General features: G+C 41.5%; 1 protein-coding gene and 1 long non-coding RNA gene across 5 annotated transcripts in view; one reads left to right on the top strand and one right to left on the bottom strand.

Annotated features, from left to right (window-relative positions):
- NGF (nerve growth factor) overlaps positions 1 to 927 on the bottom strand; it is a 37,283-nt gene extending 36,356 nt beyond the window's left edge. Inside the window, exon 1 of the mRNA XM_030473264.1 lies at positions 80 to 927. The gene's annotated coding sequence lies outside the window, so the exon portion shown is untranslated. The remainder of the gene's footprint in view (positions 1 to 79) is intronic.
- LOC115602295 overlaps positions 1 to 16,517 on the top strand; it is a 111,978-nt gene extending 95,461 nt beyond the window's left edge. For 3 of the 4 annotated variants that reach the window (XR_003989641.1, XR_003989640.1, XR_003989639.1), the window contains exons 6-8: positions 3,314 to 3,458; positions 4,168 to 4,268; positions 16,045 to 16,517. This is a non-coding gene — a long non-coding RNA (uncharacterized LOC115602295). The remainder of the gene's footprint in view (positions 1 to 3,313; positions 3,459 to 4,167; positions 4,269 to 16,044) is intronic. The other variant, XR_003989642.1, reaches the window with a different exon arrangement.
- Positions 16,518 to 17,332: the final 815 nt, after the last annotated feature.

Here is a 17,332-nt window from a genome sequence, read left to right as displayed (position 1 = left end):
TCACGGGCCAGAGTATGATGTCTTCATTTACACAGCCAGCCAGCAGAGTTTCTAAAAGGTCAGCCTGTAAAACTTTGACCTCAGGACCTGGCTTTAGCTTCATGTTTTACTGCAGAACTGCCAGGCTGTTCTTGTGTTGGGCATTTTTCTCGCTTCATTAGAATATCATCAGATTAGGACTTCATGCTGGAAAATCGGAAAGCACATTATAGCCCATTGTGAGTGCAGCAAAGAGCATCAAACCAGAGATATAAAGACATGCTTTGTTTTTTTTCCCTTTACTTAAAAGTTAGCGCACCCTTGTGTTTCGCATCTCTGCAATTGATTTCTTGGCAAGAGCTGACTCATTTTTCGTTAAAACTGTGGTCTCAAAACCTCATTTGGGCACAGTGATCAATGATATACTGTGTTTGTAGTTAATCTTTGTACGAGCACTTATTTCTGTCTTGAAGAAATCCTTTTCTTGTACCTTCTTCTTGTACCTTTGGAGTTTACAGCAGCAGGCTGATGCAAGCAAGCCAGACAGCTGTGAACAAGCTGGGAAAAAGCACTGGCTTTTCTTCGGTTCCCATGTAACCCAAACACACACCATTCCTGGCTTTTGGTGTAGGTGTTGCCCTACAGGCACAGTTTCAGTGCCCGGAAGAATGCCTGCTCCCAGGTGGGCTACTATACTCTGAGATGTGCATTGTACAGAGGTCATAGATCTTTCTCTTTTAGCAGTGGTCTGAACCAGATTTAAAGAGAAAAGTCTTACTACATGAATGGTTGCTTAGCTGTGATCCTCCATGAGCTGAGGATTTTCTTGCTTTGGTGGGTCACTGCATACACAGAGAGGGACTGGTAATGTTAAACTGAGGAAAGAAAAGATGAAAGAGGGGAGATTGAGATGAGCTCTTAGGCAGAAGTTCTTCCCTGTGAAGGTGGTGAGGCGCTGGCACAGGGTGCCCAGAGAAGCTGTGGCTGCCCCATCCCTGGCAGTGTTCAAGGCCAGGCTGGACGGGGCTTGGAGCAACCTGCTCTAGTGGTAGGTGTCCCTGCCCATGGCAGGGGTTGGAACTGGATGAGCTTTAAGGTCCCTTCCAACCCAAACCATGCCAGGATTCTGTAATACTAGTAAGTGCTCTGGAATCAGTGAAGCAGCTGCATATAGAGAAGTTCTGTGAGCACAGAACTAATGGATCCTAGTTCTCTACAGGTTTAAATCCACTTCTTTCTCTGCTTCTACTATGATAATTTCAAGTCTCCCATGTTCTCTTGTATGAGCTTCCTTAAACAGTATCTCCAGTTCCCCATAAGAGTAAATCTGCCCAGTGCATGCCTGAGTACTGCCATGTAGTGCGCAGTGCAGGAAAACAAGAGTGCTCTGACCAAAATGAAGAGTGGTGCTGTTGTGAGTGATGACTACTGGTAAAATGTTTTGTGTTCTCCTGGCTGCTGGGCTGAGGTTGGAGTTACCCTGAGCCCCACAACAGCAACAGTGGATCATCACAGTCTCTTTCTCTGCATCAGCACTTCTGTTCAGGTAAGTTGGATGGTGGAGGGGGCACAATGTAGGAAAAAAGTGCCTTATGCTCATGTGGGATGTTTAAGGTTGTAAGAGGGCTTGAGGACTGAAGGTGGATTCCTCCTGGAGTCAGTGTCTTTTGTGCTGCTGAAAGGCTGAGGGAAGGCATTTGAGAAGAAGTGGCTGGGCTTTTCTGTTTAGAAGCAACACTCTTCAAGGAAAAAAGGTGCCCAAAATGATGAAAGTCCTCATTTCTTGCTGAAATCTTTGTGGGTTTGCAAGTAACACAGGTGAGTACCGCTGCTGTTCCTAAATCCTGACATTTTGGAGAGGTGTTGGGTCACTGAGAAGTGCCCAGAGAGCATGAGATGGTTTTCAGAGATCACATGAAAGTATATGGGGATGGGATAAGGTTAACAAGTTTGATTGTCTTCAGAGACACCTGTGTGTGTGAGAACAGTTACATTCAATACTTCCTTGTAATACTGTCTCTACATGAAAACAGATGTATCAAAAATAACCCACTTCCCCTAGATCCTTAGCTTTGATGTGAATACAGGGAAAGCGTTAAACATCTCAGATGAGGCATTCAAACTGTGAGACAGCGTCTGTTTTACCTAAAGGAATATTTATCGGTTCCAATTTTAAACATTTCCAGAAAATAGAACATAGCTATCCTGCATCATCTTGTCTCAGACCTCTCTTCCTAGGGCTAAATTGAATGTAAAGAGATACTAAACTTTTCCCTTAATACTCAGCTGGAGGAAGCTTAACCATGCTTGCCTGAGTTAATCAAGAGGTAGGATCACAGTGCAGATTCTCTTCTTGGGTTAGTTACAAAAAATGAACAAGTTGATATAGGGATTAAGGGGTCTACTTTGTTAGTTTGGGTAGCATCACTTGATAGTATTATGTGTATGATAGAAGTTAGTAGCAAAAAGCAGACACGCACTTTTGGGTCATGAACAAATAGGTCAGACAAACAAGTTCATTACTGATTTACTGTAGGACTCAGTCTCCTGTGAATATTTTCTTAACCATTTCTGCCACATGGCTTCACAGTTGAGTCGATAACACAGAGAATCATAGAATCACAGAATAGTTTGGGTTGGAAGGGACCTTTAAAGCTCATCTAGTCCAACCCCCATACATACAGAATGTAGCCTGGGTGCTCTGGAACATTGATTTGTACATGAGGCATTTCCAATACACCACAATTCAAAAGAAGTGCTGATTAGAAATGTTCAGTTATTATGGAATGGATAAAGGAAGTGGTATGCATCCTTTCTTTCACTTGTGATTAGTTATGTAGTAGAAAGAAACCATTTTACTATAAATGAGAACATCTCAAAAGCCTGAGCTTACAAAAACCAAATGTCTGTTGATTGTTCAAGTGCTGTTGCAGACAGAGGATATAATTCTAATAGCAATGACATAGAGACAGAGCAGAGCTATAAGAAAAACTTTATATTACTCTTCAGATTCAGCAGAGATTTTGCCTGATAGTTGTTTGGAAAGACAGAGTAACTATAGAGTAATTATATTGATACTAGAGTAACTATAACTAACTAGAGTAACTATATTTCTGGACTACATAAGGCCTGCACTTCTGTTGGAATACCTCTATTATTGACACTCAGCTACGGGTTAGCAGTGAGGGTCAAGCAAGAGCATAAATGCTATTTAAAATTATAAAGGAACTATGGATTTTGAAAATCAGCCCTCAGATGTTTATTCCATGCTCTTCTGTAAGATGATAAGAGGTTTTAAGATACATTGCTTAGTAGCTGGAAGTATTTTTCCTAGTACGTGGCTTTCTGCACTTGGCTGAACCAAGACCTGGGCTGGAGTCTGAATTCTCCTTGGAAACCATGAAGTTTGTCAGTCAGAACTCACAAGGTGTGGATGGACTTTTGTGTGAGGTCTCTCTCTGTGGACAGAAGCTCCTTTGGTGAGTTTCATAATGAACACGTGGTCTGGTGTCCCTTTCATATTCCTCTCTGTGACAGGGGCATTTCAAGAGCTAGTAAGGTGCATGCTTCCCTGGTTTGGGTTGTTTTGGGTTTTTTGACTGGTTATACACTACTAACACTGTGCTAGCATGAATCTTTCTAAGATCCAGAATCTGACAATGGTATCCTTTTCTGGGGGGTATTAGCACTGTTAGCCAGCTCATAGCTGTTTAGAGACTCCCTCACCCAGTGTCAGCATGAAATGAGACCATTCTCCAGGAGGTCTGGACACACCACTTGGATAGTAAGGCTGTGATTTGCACATTCCCTGAAAAGCCATGGCTTCCAGCACTGCTCCTCTGCTTGCTGCCAAGGATTTGGGGAGTATAGACTCAGATGTAGAATGGTTCCTCTCTGCTCTGATCTGTGAAACAGGCCTCATGTCCTTGCTCTCTACCACTTTTCTACCATGCTCTCATAGAAACTATGCCTCCTTGTCAGAGTCTGGCTCCATCACATGTGCATAATGCATGCTGAGATAATGAGAATAATTTGCCAGGATGGCCATACTTTGCTCATGACCTCTGGGAGTTGGCAGATGCTTCAGGGATTTTATATCCACAGGGGGCGAGTATTATAATCTGATCCTTTTTGCCATGTTAGTGGGCAAATGACATGTGATCATATCACAATTTCTCCTTCTTTCAGGCTTGCTGAATCTTCATATACAGCAGCAGGGCTCCCTAGAGGCATGGCTGCATTGAATGCAACGTTTATCAGACTCTGACCCACAGGCAATCCCCACAAATGTAAGTGAAAATGTCCACATACACAAGCACATACACATGTGTACACACACAAAGGAAAAATGTCAGTGTCTAGCTATGACTGACCCTTGCTTCTCCACTCAGCTTTAGTCCCTACAGATTATCTGGAGGAGATAAAAAAGATGTAGTAGGAAGTCCTGCTGTGAAATTAGGAACCATAACTTAACACTGAACTTGGAGTGAGATGCATTTGACTATTGAGGGTGGGACATTTTCAAACAGCCTGAAGAATGTGCTCATTTGGGGAGATCCTGCCCTGACACAAGAAGACTCCAAGGATGGACTTGCTCTTCACCATCTCTCTGTCCAGTATCTTCTTGTCTTTAGTGATAAATCTTAAAGAGGCTTTGGGGGAAAGGCTGAAAAGAATTGCGAAGGATTGCATTTAAAGCAATGCTCTGAAAGTATTTTATATTGTATTTGTCTTCCAGGACCTGAACTCTGAATTATGTAACAACAATTGAACTGATGAAAGTCTAAAAAGCTGGGACTCTCTGCCAATGTTACAACTTGTTTTTACTACTAAAAAAGGCAGTAAACTGGGAGGGTATATCAAGGAGTAAATTGCTCTGCAGTTGCCCTGTTTCTTGCACTTGTTTTCTACACATCTTCTGGGCACTGTTGGAGACAGAACTCCAGGCCAGAACTACCTTTGGTCTGTGTCAGTGTGGGAGGGCTTATGTATGTTAAGTTGTTCTGCAGTAAAAGGCATAGTTCTGTGTGTGAGAAGTATTCCAAGTTGAGAACTGAATGAAGGCACAGCTTTTCAGTTTTGCTATGAGGAAAACTAGGCGCAGAGTCAATCCCTGGTAGGACTGTAACATGCACTGGGTTTTGCTTTCAATAACACAGACATTTTCTCATCTTCACCATGATTTTCATCTCTGTATTGCTGGGTAAATCTTCTCAGAGTCTGTAAAATTAAAATACCTCAGCCTTTAGCAGGAATGAAGGTCTCAACTGACTCACTTTTATGCATCCTGGACTTTCTTGCATTGTGTGCCAGTGTGGGACCAGAGGTATTAACAGGGAGGTGGGAGAGAATTGGCAATACAAAACTTTAAGAAGAAATAGTACTATTTACTATATATATAGTAAATATAGTACTATATTTACTAATAGTTCAGCTGTAGTAGAGATGCAAAGGATGGGGTGAAGTAGTGGTGGAAAGCCAGGTGAGAGAGGGGGAGAGAGGTAGGGAGAGAGGCTTGTGGGAGAAGCAGGAAGCCGCTAGTTAACCATGAGTCTGCATTGACACAGGGAGAAACTGCTGAATGGTATTTTGTATGCTGCACAGATCACCATAAATAATAGTATTTTCAGCAGGCTAGCAGGAAGAGGGAGGAATCTGGGGGAAAAAAAAACCCTTTTTTGGCCAAATCAGGGTAGTGGATCAAGCCTTGAAAATGGAACTAGCTCTGCTTTTCAGGGACGCGTTCACACACTCCCTGCCCAGTATCCTGTGGCATTGTCATTAGACATACAGTACTATAAAGTGAAAGTACATCTGTGAAAGTCAAGCTCACAAATCAAACTGCAGGTTTAAGACATGCAGCTGTAGCATTAGTTGAAAATGCTCTCTGCATGCACAGGAGAAACCCAAACCAATTTGGGTTTGAAGAAAGCAGGGTTTACTCCAGGACACAATGTGCAGCATTTGCAGATCATTGGACAGCTCAATCTAGTACAGATCATGCCTTTTTATGGGGACACTCCGGCTCCAAAGAAAGCAAATTCTTCTGAAACACATTGTCTTAGTTAAACTTTTAATATTGTTTTCATACTGCTAGCAGCAGCTTTATATAATGCAATCATGTCGTGCTCAGTGAGCAAAAACTTACTCTGCATGCTCTTGAAGAACTGGATGAAGCAGTTATCACTATTTTGTGCCTGGATCAATGGGTTTGTTATCTTCCCAGCACTGCCTTCGGTCTGGGGAAGAAGTACAGAGTGTTTCAATAAGAGTGTTGTTCTGGAAGCAGTGGCAGAAGGCATGTGTTTTGGCCAGGTCATCTTGAGCCCAGGTTATGAAACTCATTTGGGCCCTCTTTGGGTGGCAGGAAGAACCCCACTTAGATCCCCAAATGAGTGAGTTACTGGTTCTAGCCTGGATATTGATCTTATTCCTGCTTTTCTTAATGCAATGCACACCTCATATCCTCTTTCCAAACCTGAAGACAAGACTAGAGCAGTCATTTCCATAAAAAGGAGTTCTGACTGTCCATCCTATCTATGGTTGCTGTTTAGAACAATGTGCAGATAAATCAGTATTGCTAAAGGCTCTTGTCTCATTCTGTAATCTGAAAGACCATGCAGTCAGTGAGTAGGCATGGACGTGTAGCTGCCTTGTGAGTAGCATCATGCCTGGCTTCTCTGTGAATATCCAAGTGTAAAAGGCTTAGTGCTGTATGAGTTCCTGTGTGTCTTGGCATCCATCTCCTCTCTATACTGTGATTCTTTTGAAATGCTGAACCACAGTATGTCTTCAAACTATTCTGCATTATACAAGAAGGGAGACTTGGTATTTTGGGGTTTCCTTTTCTTACTGTTCTCCTCAGGACATGCAAATACAATTTTACATTGCATTTGTCATTCCATTAAGCCTTTCCAAAATTTGTATCATTCCAAATGCAAGCCGTCAGAATGGTAAAGTAATTCTGCTTGGAAATTAACCTAGGATTTGTAAGTGTTACTATAGTAAGAGCAGAACTCAAACTTACAAAGCTCATGTAATACATATGCTTAATGTTTTCCTATAAAGAACGACAGCTCCTAAGGAGTTCTGGAGGTCCAGATTAAATTAAAGGATATTCAAAGAGTGCCTCCTTATTCACTCTAAGCTTGATTTAATGCATGCAGCTTTTTAGCTAGTCCTAAGTCATTGTACAGTGTCGTGGTCAGTGTGAAAAGCTTTTGGTAGGGGTTTTGTTCCATCATGGATTTACTGTTTACATGTGGCCTGTCAGTTCCTCAGCCACTTGAACTGCTGAAAACTTCTACAGTCACACAGTGTCCTTTTGGAATGAAACCAAATGCTTTTGTACCAGGACATTCATTACCTGTGGTTTGCATGAAATGCTAGAGAATAGGGAGATGCTGAATTGGAGTTGATCATCCATAGTCTTAGTAAATTGTCAAACAAATAATCATTCATAATTGTAAATCTGAACTCCTAGATTCTTAAAGGTATTGTCCAGGTAAAGCAGAAAGAAAGAGGGATGTTCCCAAGGTGGCAGGAAATGCTATTACTTGTCTGAAGTTTAACTTAAGCCCAGGGAAGGCAGGGCATGCAAAGGCTCTGCCCAGTGTTGGAGTGGAAATCTCTATTTTTAAATGTCTCCCTTTCTTTCAGGATTATATTTAACATTGTCATGCCTTTAGATGTCCAGCATTAAAATTATTAGCATTTACATAGTGCTTTGATGAGAGACAGCAAACCAAGTTCTAGTATGACTGGCAAAGTATTTATGTAAGAGGTGACTGACAGCAACTCATCCCAGTCTGCTAAGTTTTTTCTGTGACTTCTGTGTCAAAAGTGAGTTCTTCAAAACCTCCACCTCCTTTAATTTTTTAACCTGCTTGCTGGGAACAAGAACATTTCTCTTTCCCAGCATTCTCCTTTGACATTGCCCTTATTGCAAAGAAGAGCCGAGTGAAAAGGAGAAAAACCCAAACCAGAACAACAAAAAAAAAAACCCTAACCAACCAACACAACCTTCATTCCAGAGTCAAATTTGCAATGAGAATCTTTGAGTCTATTTTTGTCCAATTCCATTTGGACTAAATTCAAGAATTTGATTTTTCCCATTGCTTTACTTTGTACTGTACTTGACTCAGGAAGCACAGGCTGAAAGCAGTGCTGAACCACAACATGCAATTAACACACGGCGAGTAAGCAGGGAGAAGAAATCAATGGGTGGATTATTCTATCAGCTGCTGTTCCCATGATTTTCTTATCTTACCCTGCACTACTACAAGAGCTATTGGGAACCGAACTCATTGTAAAATCAGATCTAACTGCTGCATCCTCTCAGCACATAGGAGAAAATTGGATCAATAGCATGAGCCTGTTCTTACTTGCTTTCCTTCTAAGCTGGACTGCAAATCCATCCATAGTGTGGAGGCTAATCTGCTCTCCTGCTATGAGGTTAAACGACATTACCTGAAACAAGCATCAATCAGTAAAGATGCCAGGCTTCCTAGATATGTATTTTACTGTTGTTATATGCATCTAGCAGCTAAATCAGACATTTGGAACAGAAAGGTTTGTCAGTCATGAAATTACCTGTGTGTCTATTGAAAAAGAAAATCTAAGGTGGGATAGAAACGTTGTAAATGACAATATTCGATTTTTAGTTTGTTCCTACTTCTATCATATAGTGTCACTTTTCCAGGTAGTATAATAGCAGCACTTCTGAAGTTTCACGTCAGGGTTCCTAGAGACCAGTGGAAGTGAACAGAAAGAAGAAAACATGTTCTTGAGCCAGTATGAGCTGTTTTAAAACTGGTTATTGGTACAGGGACTTTTTATAGATTGACAGTCTTCATTTTGAAAAGGCAATGAGTGAAACGTGGAGTTTAGGTTCGTTTTTTTTCTTACTCTTTTATTCACTAATTATATTAAATGATGGAAAACTGATGGTGTAAGCCTGTACAGATAGTCCTAAATCATGGAATGGCCAGAACACTGGAGGAAAAGGGGATTGCTGGTGTCTCCCTTCAAGAAACTCACCATTATGTATCTGCATTGTGCTGCAGAGCTACAGACTTCAGGTGTCTTTGGTGGTAAACTGGAATGTTTTGCTCTGGTAAATGCAAATTCATGTACCTGAAGTAGTTGTTGCATCATAGTACCTGTTTTGTAGTTACACAGTGCTAGTTTTGATCCTTCGTTCCCTACTTGAAACTTGATCTCTTTGAAAGTTTGGTATTTTGAAGTGTGAGATGGCCTGCAACATTATGATGTACTCTGTTCATAGACAAAGTGTGCCAATGAGAGTAATACCAGCGTCTGCTTACAGAAGCAGATAGACATAACCAACATCTCTCTAGGTAGTTTGAATGGCTTCCTGACCCTTGATCATCACAGTACATTGTTTCTCTTAAGCTCCTACAAGCTACTATATAAACATATCTTCCTTCCTGCAGTTCTTTCAGTATGTTTATTATTGTAGCAGAGGGGGGGAAATGGAAAATCCTCTGTGCAGTAGCCACAGAAGCTGATCTACCACTGAGCAGGCACATGGCCAACTGGATGCATGGGCATATATGCAGACAGCCGAAAGGACAGATGTATCAAATCAGATTTATGAGGTCAGTTTTCCCAGCCAATAAAGTCCAGATTGCTGTCTGCCCTGTTATAACCTTCCTGTGTTTGAATGGATGTGAAACAGATAATCCAGCTTTGGGCAGGAACAATGTTGATAGAACACAAACATTATTTCTGTAGCCACATAAGATTATTTTTCCAATTCAGCAGAAAGTATTGGCTTGAAGATTGGTAAAGAGGTCACAGTATTTTTATACTGCTTGTCTGTGAATAAAAATTTTCTCAGTCCAGAGGAAGGGACAGATTGTGCTTATTTAGTAGACTATAACAGAAAGGAAACTTAGATCTCACTGTAAGTGCAGCAGTAGAGGTATGTCCATATGAGCAAACCTATGGAAATGGTATCTACTCTTCAAACACTGTAAATCATCCCACACTATGAGAGCTTTGTGAGTGATGTGGACAAAATGCTGATTACAGTTTCATGAGCAAAGTAGATTTTAAGTGTAAAGTAAAGAATCATAGAATCACAGAATGGTTTGGGTTGGAAAGGACCTTGTGATCACCCAGTTCTAACCCCCTGCCACGGGCAGGGACGCCTTACACTAGACCAGATTGCCCAAGACTCTGTCCAACCTGGCCTTAAACCATTTGTAGTCTATGTCACTGCTGTACACTCAGGTGGAACTGATTCCACCTTGCTAGGTGTTTGAATTTAGTATGTATGAACACCTAGAAAGGATTGTGAGAGCACTGAGCTCAAATGCCCTTGGCACAAAGTCTGGTCCTGTGCCCTAGAACAGGCTGGTGTTTCTGGCTTGAAGGTTCCCACTGCATCCCCCTGCAACTGTGACAGTAGAACACAGAACTATGTAAAGTGTGATTCCTTGCAAGCATGCTGCTGAAACATGAAGGGAAAATTGGGTGGCATGGTTTTAGCCACAGCATGTAATGCCAGGCAAGGAACTGCTGGTTTCATGAAAAACTGGCATGTGCACACGAATCCTAGAATCACTGAGTGGTTTGGGCTGGAAGGGACATTAAAGCTCATCCAGTTCCAACCTCCTGCCATGGGCAGGGGCACTTACCACTAGAGCAGATTGCTCCAAGCCCCGTCCAGCCTGGCCTTGAACACTGCCAGGGATGGGGCAGCCACAGCGTCTCTGGGCACCCTGTGCCAGTGCCTCAGCACCCTCACAGGGAAGAGCTTCTGCCTAAGAGCTCATCTGAATCTCCCCTCTGGCAGGTTAAAGGCATTCCCCCTTGTCCCATCCCTACAGGCCCTTGTCCAAAGCCCCTCTCCAGGTTTCTTGTAGCCCCATTAGGCACTGGGAGGTGCTCTAAGGTCTCTCCAGAGCCTTCTCTTGTCCAGGCTGAACGAGCCCAGCTCTCTCAGCCTGTGTTCATAGGAGCTCTGCACAAGCTGCCTCTTGAAGGGCCAGTTGTAGCTATTGAAGAGGTTGTTCTATAGAATGGGCCAGTACTCTGAGAACTTTTCATCCTACCATTTATAATGATAACTGAGCGTGTTATTTTCCCATACTGCTAAAATTAAATGCAAATGTCCCATTATGATGGTGCTCTCTTGATTATCTCAAGTAATAGCCATCTTAAACATAAAGTTGCGTTTTTTCTTTTTTTTTTTTGTAAAACAAAGTGGTTTCTATAAAAATCCTTTCTCTCAGCAAACAAGCTGAAATTTTTTCAATATTGTTGTTTGAATCTTTATCTACTTATCCTATGGGAAAAATGCAAATTAAAATGTGAACATTATATGCAAGACACTTCAAGAAGATACTGAAATTGTATAGTAAAAATAGCTTTCTGATGGGAATATATTCAATAACATTGAACATAAAGGCTCATTGGCAGTGTCAATTGCCAGCTGCAAAAACATACAGTATTAGGATGGGAAACATGCTAGGAAGAAGCAGGCACTTGGGAAGAATACACTAGTAAAAATGCTATTTTTATTTAAAGGTCTATACAGTCAAAGTTCATCTTCCAGTGTTTTCTAAAGATTAGGGTTTCAGTGACATTGAAACTTTTGGACCAAGCACATTCCTGGAATCCTTTTGCATTATATTAAAACTTATTCTTGCTGTGGACTTCGTAAGCACCTCAGAATTTGGTTTTGCATTGTAAAACTGCAGAAGGAAGTGAAAATTAGAGCCCTTAAATGTGTCGGGTTCTGTTGACTGTTAAAGTCATTAGGCCACAGTGGAAACTATAATAGAAAAGAAACAGCAGAGACAAATCATTCAGATTTGAAGTTTTATAAAGCTGACACTGAAATTAAATGTTCACTATGGCACCATCCCAGCCAAAATGCATCACTTTGCAAACCTGGACTTTACCCACCTCTGTTGTAGCTGATGCAATGAGAGGAATGGACTTGGCTGGCATTAAAAACACTTCCATAGACAAGTTGTCTCAAGCTGTCCCTTGGAATTACTATACAACATGTGAGAAAATTCATGCATACAAAAAAATCCCACATTAAATCAGCATAATTATAATAGCCACAAGTTATCTCCACCCCACTCTGTTAAAGGTACACAATGCTCTGCTGCAGTTTTTGGTCTGTGGATGCAAGTAACAAAACTAAAGGATCCAGATGTTTCATCTGTTCACATTAAATTGTCACAGTTAAAAGGTAAAAGGGCCCTGAATGTAGCATGGATTGGTTAACACATACAGAACTGAGTGCCTGTTCAAAAGCCTCCTGTTGCAAAGTGGGTTTTGGAAGCTGAGGATATTTGATAGGGAGTCAAAATCACACAAAACATTGCAGTTTTCAGACTTCAGGGTTCGGATTTACCTAAGTGACATACATAGCATGACTGCTTCTGGATTTCATGACAGGCAGGTAAGCTTCCAGTTTGCTGTAAGGTAAACTCCATTCAGCTATAATAATCTGTACTTTACAAATATTTTATACTCCCATTGCCAAGAGTGATGTAACTGGCATCAGGAGAAAGAAAACACCAGTAATAGTACACCTATTCGGGTCCTGTAGTTTTAAGATTTTGTGCTCTGAATACCTCAGAGTCAGAAAATCTTTGCATTTAATTATATGTGGGATAATACCATGTCCCAGTAAAGGCTGGATGAAAATTTGGCAGTATTTTGTTTCCTAGTGATTTAGCAGACATAATGCTGTAAACCTGTATGTGGCCCCAGCACCCCAGAGCTACTCCAGCACTTCTGTATCTGCCTGAAGATTTATCACAGTAGAAGGAGCAAGTGTTTAGAATGTGATGCAACAGTTCTGTCACAAGAAGTCAAAACTAGTTGTTTTAGTAAAGTAGCTAGAGGCTGGGTTGCTGGCATCTTGGGAGAGAATGGGAAATGTCATGCAGTTGGGAAAAGAATCAGATCTGTGCGAGAAGGTGTTTGCACCACAAAGGAAAAAGATCTTCTGTCCTTTAGCTGGTGTGCCTGCAGTTACAGTTATTCCGTTCATTTTTGCGATGTAACTATTAAGTGCATGGTGAAGTCTACTTCAGATGTCTGACCTTTTCCGTTTTCTTATTTCCCTCCCTTTAGTTGAACGGGGGAGGTAGTTCTGGAATTGCCAACAAACCCTGTGAGCAGCAGATAACAATAAGATGATAGTACCCAAATGTCAGACTTCCTCAAATTAATCCCAGCACAGTCACCCGGATGCGTTTACAGCAGATAATCTAAACACAAATATAATGATCTAACCTCTGTCATGGTGGCTCGGTAACAGATGCTGAATGCATCCATTTTAACCTTAAGGCAAACCATCAGCATCTGTTAATAGATGTTTAAGACAATGTTTTGAAAGTATAGCTTTTATTTTTATTACAATTGCAATCACATTTCACAGTATTCAACTGTCACTTGAAACTCTTAAAAGCAAGACCAGTAAGCAGTGTAAAACATGGAGTAATTTCAGATGCAGTCAGAGCAATTAACAAACTTAAGGGTAGTAAACCTGATGTACAGCATTCTCTGGTTTTCTTTGGGTGCTGTTTCTGGTAAAGAACAAGTCTCTTGTTTAGAGCACAACTTTGGCTCTTCAAAAAGGATCAGACTGAAATGGAAATATCTGGTTATGTAGCACAGGTTGCTGGAGTCTATTTCTTTTTCATCTTTTTGTTGTGGGTGAAGTGGTTCTGTGGTCTGCAGCCCTTTGGGGTTTTGTTCCTTTTTCTGGATACTCTGAAGTTATGCTTCTTATTTCCATATGCTGTTTCATGAAGGGAATTCTGCAGTGTCTTCCACATAGAAAAACAAAGGATGATTGCCTCTGTTTAAAGCCTGCGCTCGTCCTTACGTGCAAGAATAAACAAAGTATGGAGTGGCACTTCTGAGGAGTTAATATCCTGAGGAACAGTGGCTTTCATTCTACAAAATTAAAGTGCAGTGTAGTGTAGCAGATCACTTTTTGATAGATGGGTATATTTTAGCCTTCTAGTGTTAGCAAATAATTCTCTATTTATTCTCTTGGAAAAAAAATCACTGACTGCCACTAGGAGATGAGAACAAATTCCATTCAGCTCCTGAAATGTTTCCAGCTGATCCATCAATGTAACATTTATTCTCAGATAGTGCCATGTTTCACTATGTTTATTGCTCATTTGATTGTTTTTAAGTTCCAGGCTTTAAATGTACCAGGATGGTTAATCTGGAGGCTCAGGGAATTCATGTCAGATAGTAAATTCTCCAAAAAGGGGTAAAGAAACCCAAACTTCAGTTGGGGAGTGGGAGGAGTGTGACTCCATGAGACAAGAAAGAAACTGAATGTTAATTAAAATACCAAACAAAACCACGGCAGAAAGTTCTCAGACCAAGACTCCCAGAGGTCACGGACACAGTACTACAAAATAAATACTGAGGAATCTTGGATATAAAGAAGTTCTTTAAAAACTCAGTGCTGCCAAAAATATCACCTCCCATCCAGCCCAGATAACAGGTGGCATTTGTATGTGGTCTTTCATATTTGAAAGATTTTAAATAAAGATTCAAGGTGCAGAAAAATCTGAGGACTAAATTTGGTCCTAAAATAGCAATAGGAGCTCTGTGTCTGTGCTGCACTACCATCAGTTGTCATCTTTCTCTTTTATTTTAAAGCTACTGAAGTCCCCGGAGACACAGCAATCTTGGAAAGACTTAGCTGGTTAGTGCATAGACCCCTGAGGCTCTCAAATGACGTGCTTGCCTTCCCTGAGCTTCTCAGTAGGTAAATCAGATTAGACACTAAAAATGTGATTATCTCCTCTCGTGATCCCAAGGGATTGCATCCAACAAATGTTCTCAGAATGTGGTTAATGCTGCCCTGTAGGTTAAAGTCCTCAGAAACAATGGGGTGGACTTGGCTTTGCTCTGCAGTAATGCCCACTCCTAACAGAACAGGTTGGCAGTTACAACACTCTCTCGGAAGATGGGAAATGTGGGTTATTCTGCTTTTACAGAAAGAAGAAATTCACCTTGTGCCTCCTGTTTCTTGGATAGGTGCAGTAAGAACCAACGTGGTGTAGGGAATGAGTGCAGTGGCTATAGTGCAGGCACTTGGATTCACTGCCACTTTTCCAGTGAATGGGGCTGTAGAGAAAGTTGAAAGCAAAGTTGCGGGTGCCTACTCTTGAGCCAGTGCTTCCAGGCTGTGAATCCTACATGGTTCCATACAGACTTGAGTGAAATACTCAATTCCCATTGAGCTGTGAGAGTTCAGTCATGCTCTTGCCTCATTGCCACTTTTTGGGTAGTCTTTGCTTGTTAGGCTGAGATGTCAAACCTCCCACACTCTGGAGTGCCTGTTCCCCATGTTGTGGTACTTTTGATCTTAGCACATGGTTCTGAATTCCAGGTGAGATCAAATGCACAAAACTTTGCTGTTTCAATCACTGATTTAAAATTGTCTGGAAAGATGGAAGGTGAAGACACACAGAATTCAGTAGAACTCTGATTATTTACATTAACTGAGAGAGGAACTTCCCTGGAAATTATTTGCAACACTGGTAAATTTTGATATCACTCTTTTTTATCAGTTTCATTGTTTAATGATTTAACTGCCTCACAAGAATACATGTAAAATTACAGCATAGCATTGAAGTTCATTATCTTTATGTAATCTGTCTTCCTCCCAGAATGTAAGAGCAGAGAACACAGAACAGCTCCACAGTTGCTCTCCATTTTCCTCTCCTGTTATTCTTCTCTATTCCCCTTCCCCTTGCCCTTCCCCTTGCCCTTGCCCTTCCCCTTTCTTTCTGCCACAGTATATAGGCTGTGGAGGTATAGAAGTGCCTTTCTCTGAGGAAACACCATTAGTTTCCACTTACTGACAAAACATAATTCAGAGACTTGGTGCAATCTGCAGATTTACCCATCAGCTGTAAACCTGGTTGTCTTCAGTAAAAACGATTCCTCAACCTCTCTGACTATGAACACAAAACTGACTATTCTAGTTAGTGACAAAAGCAATCTCCTGCTAACACATGGTTTCTCTCTTTGTTTTAGGGGACTTTCGAGTGAAATTTCACTTGTCCTTAGTGTGATGTCTCCATGAAGCGAATTCATTCTGGTGACAGGTAAACTGTAACTGCACAGCTATAAATATTTCATGTTGCTATGTAAACCATAACTACATGCAGTAGTACATGTCTTTCTTGCTACAGTGTTTAATTACATAAGTTTTGTGAGTAATGCAACTGCAGAAATTAAACCTACAACCAGTTTTGGCTGAGTGAACACTCCCTACTTACACTTTGTTCAGCATATTTGAATTCTATGCTTGCAGTTTGCAGAGGTTTCAACAGAAGCCTTTAGCATTGAGGACAGAGCTGCAGAACAGGGAATAAGCTACCTTGTTACCTTGCTTGTTCGGAGGAAAAGTCATGGAGTTATTGCTGAACAATTGATTCCTGTTTATGCTAAAGCCTGAGAGTGGGAAATGCACTTAAATGGAACCAAATAAAAACATTATAACATTTTCTAGTCCAAAATTATATCGAAATGAATGATATATTTCAGTACTGAAACTGCTAGGCTTTCGTGGTCAATGAGAGTATTATCATGGAATAATAGACTCATAGAACGGTTTGGGTTGGAAGGGACATTAAAGCTCATCCAGTTCCAACCTCCTGCCACGGGCAGGGACACCTTCCTCTAGAGCAGGTTGCTCCAAGCTCTGTGCAGCCTGGCCTTGAACACTGCCAGGGATGGGGCAGCCACAGCTTCTCTGGGCACCCTGTGCCAGCACCTCAGCACCCTCACAGGGAAGAGCTTCTGCCTAAGAGCTCATCTGAATCTCCCCTCTGGCAGGTTAAAGGCATTCCCCCTTGTCCCGTCCCTACAGGCCCTTGTCCAAAGCCCCTCTCCAGGTTTCTTGTAGCCCCATTAGGCACTGGGAGGTGCTCTAAGGTCTCTCCAGAGCCTTCTCTTGTCCAGGCTGAACGAGCCCAGCTCTCTCAGCCTGTGTTCACAGGAGAGGTGCTCCAGCCTCTGATGATCTCCATGGTCCTTGTACCTTGAAATGAATTTTTCAGAGTAGGCAACAGGATGTGATTAAATATTCAGATTTCCAGGAAGTCCTGCAGGGGTTGAACTCGGGCTCATCAGCACTCCTAAGTGTTTGGGAATGGGACAATAACAAGGAGACTCTGTTTTCATAGTAGGCTTTAATCTTCAGTCTCACTGAGGGCTTACAGGAGGATGTTGTTACGTTATGTGTCAAATGAAATGAAAGCTAAAGGTCAGCATAGGTAACGTGAAGTGATGCACCAGGATTAAAAAAAAAAAACCCAAA

This window comes from Strigops habroptila, chromosome 18, assembly GCF_004027225.2.
Source record: "Strigops habroptila isolate Jane chromosome 18, bStrHab1.2.pri, whole genome shotgun sequence".
Classification (NCBI taxonomy): Eukaryota; Metazoa; Chordata; class Aves; order Psittaciformes; family Psittacidae; genus Strigops; species Strigops habroptila.
This window is presented reverse-complemented; position numbering and strand designations above follow the sequence as displayed.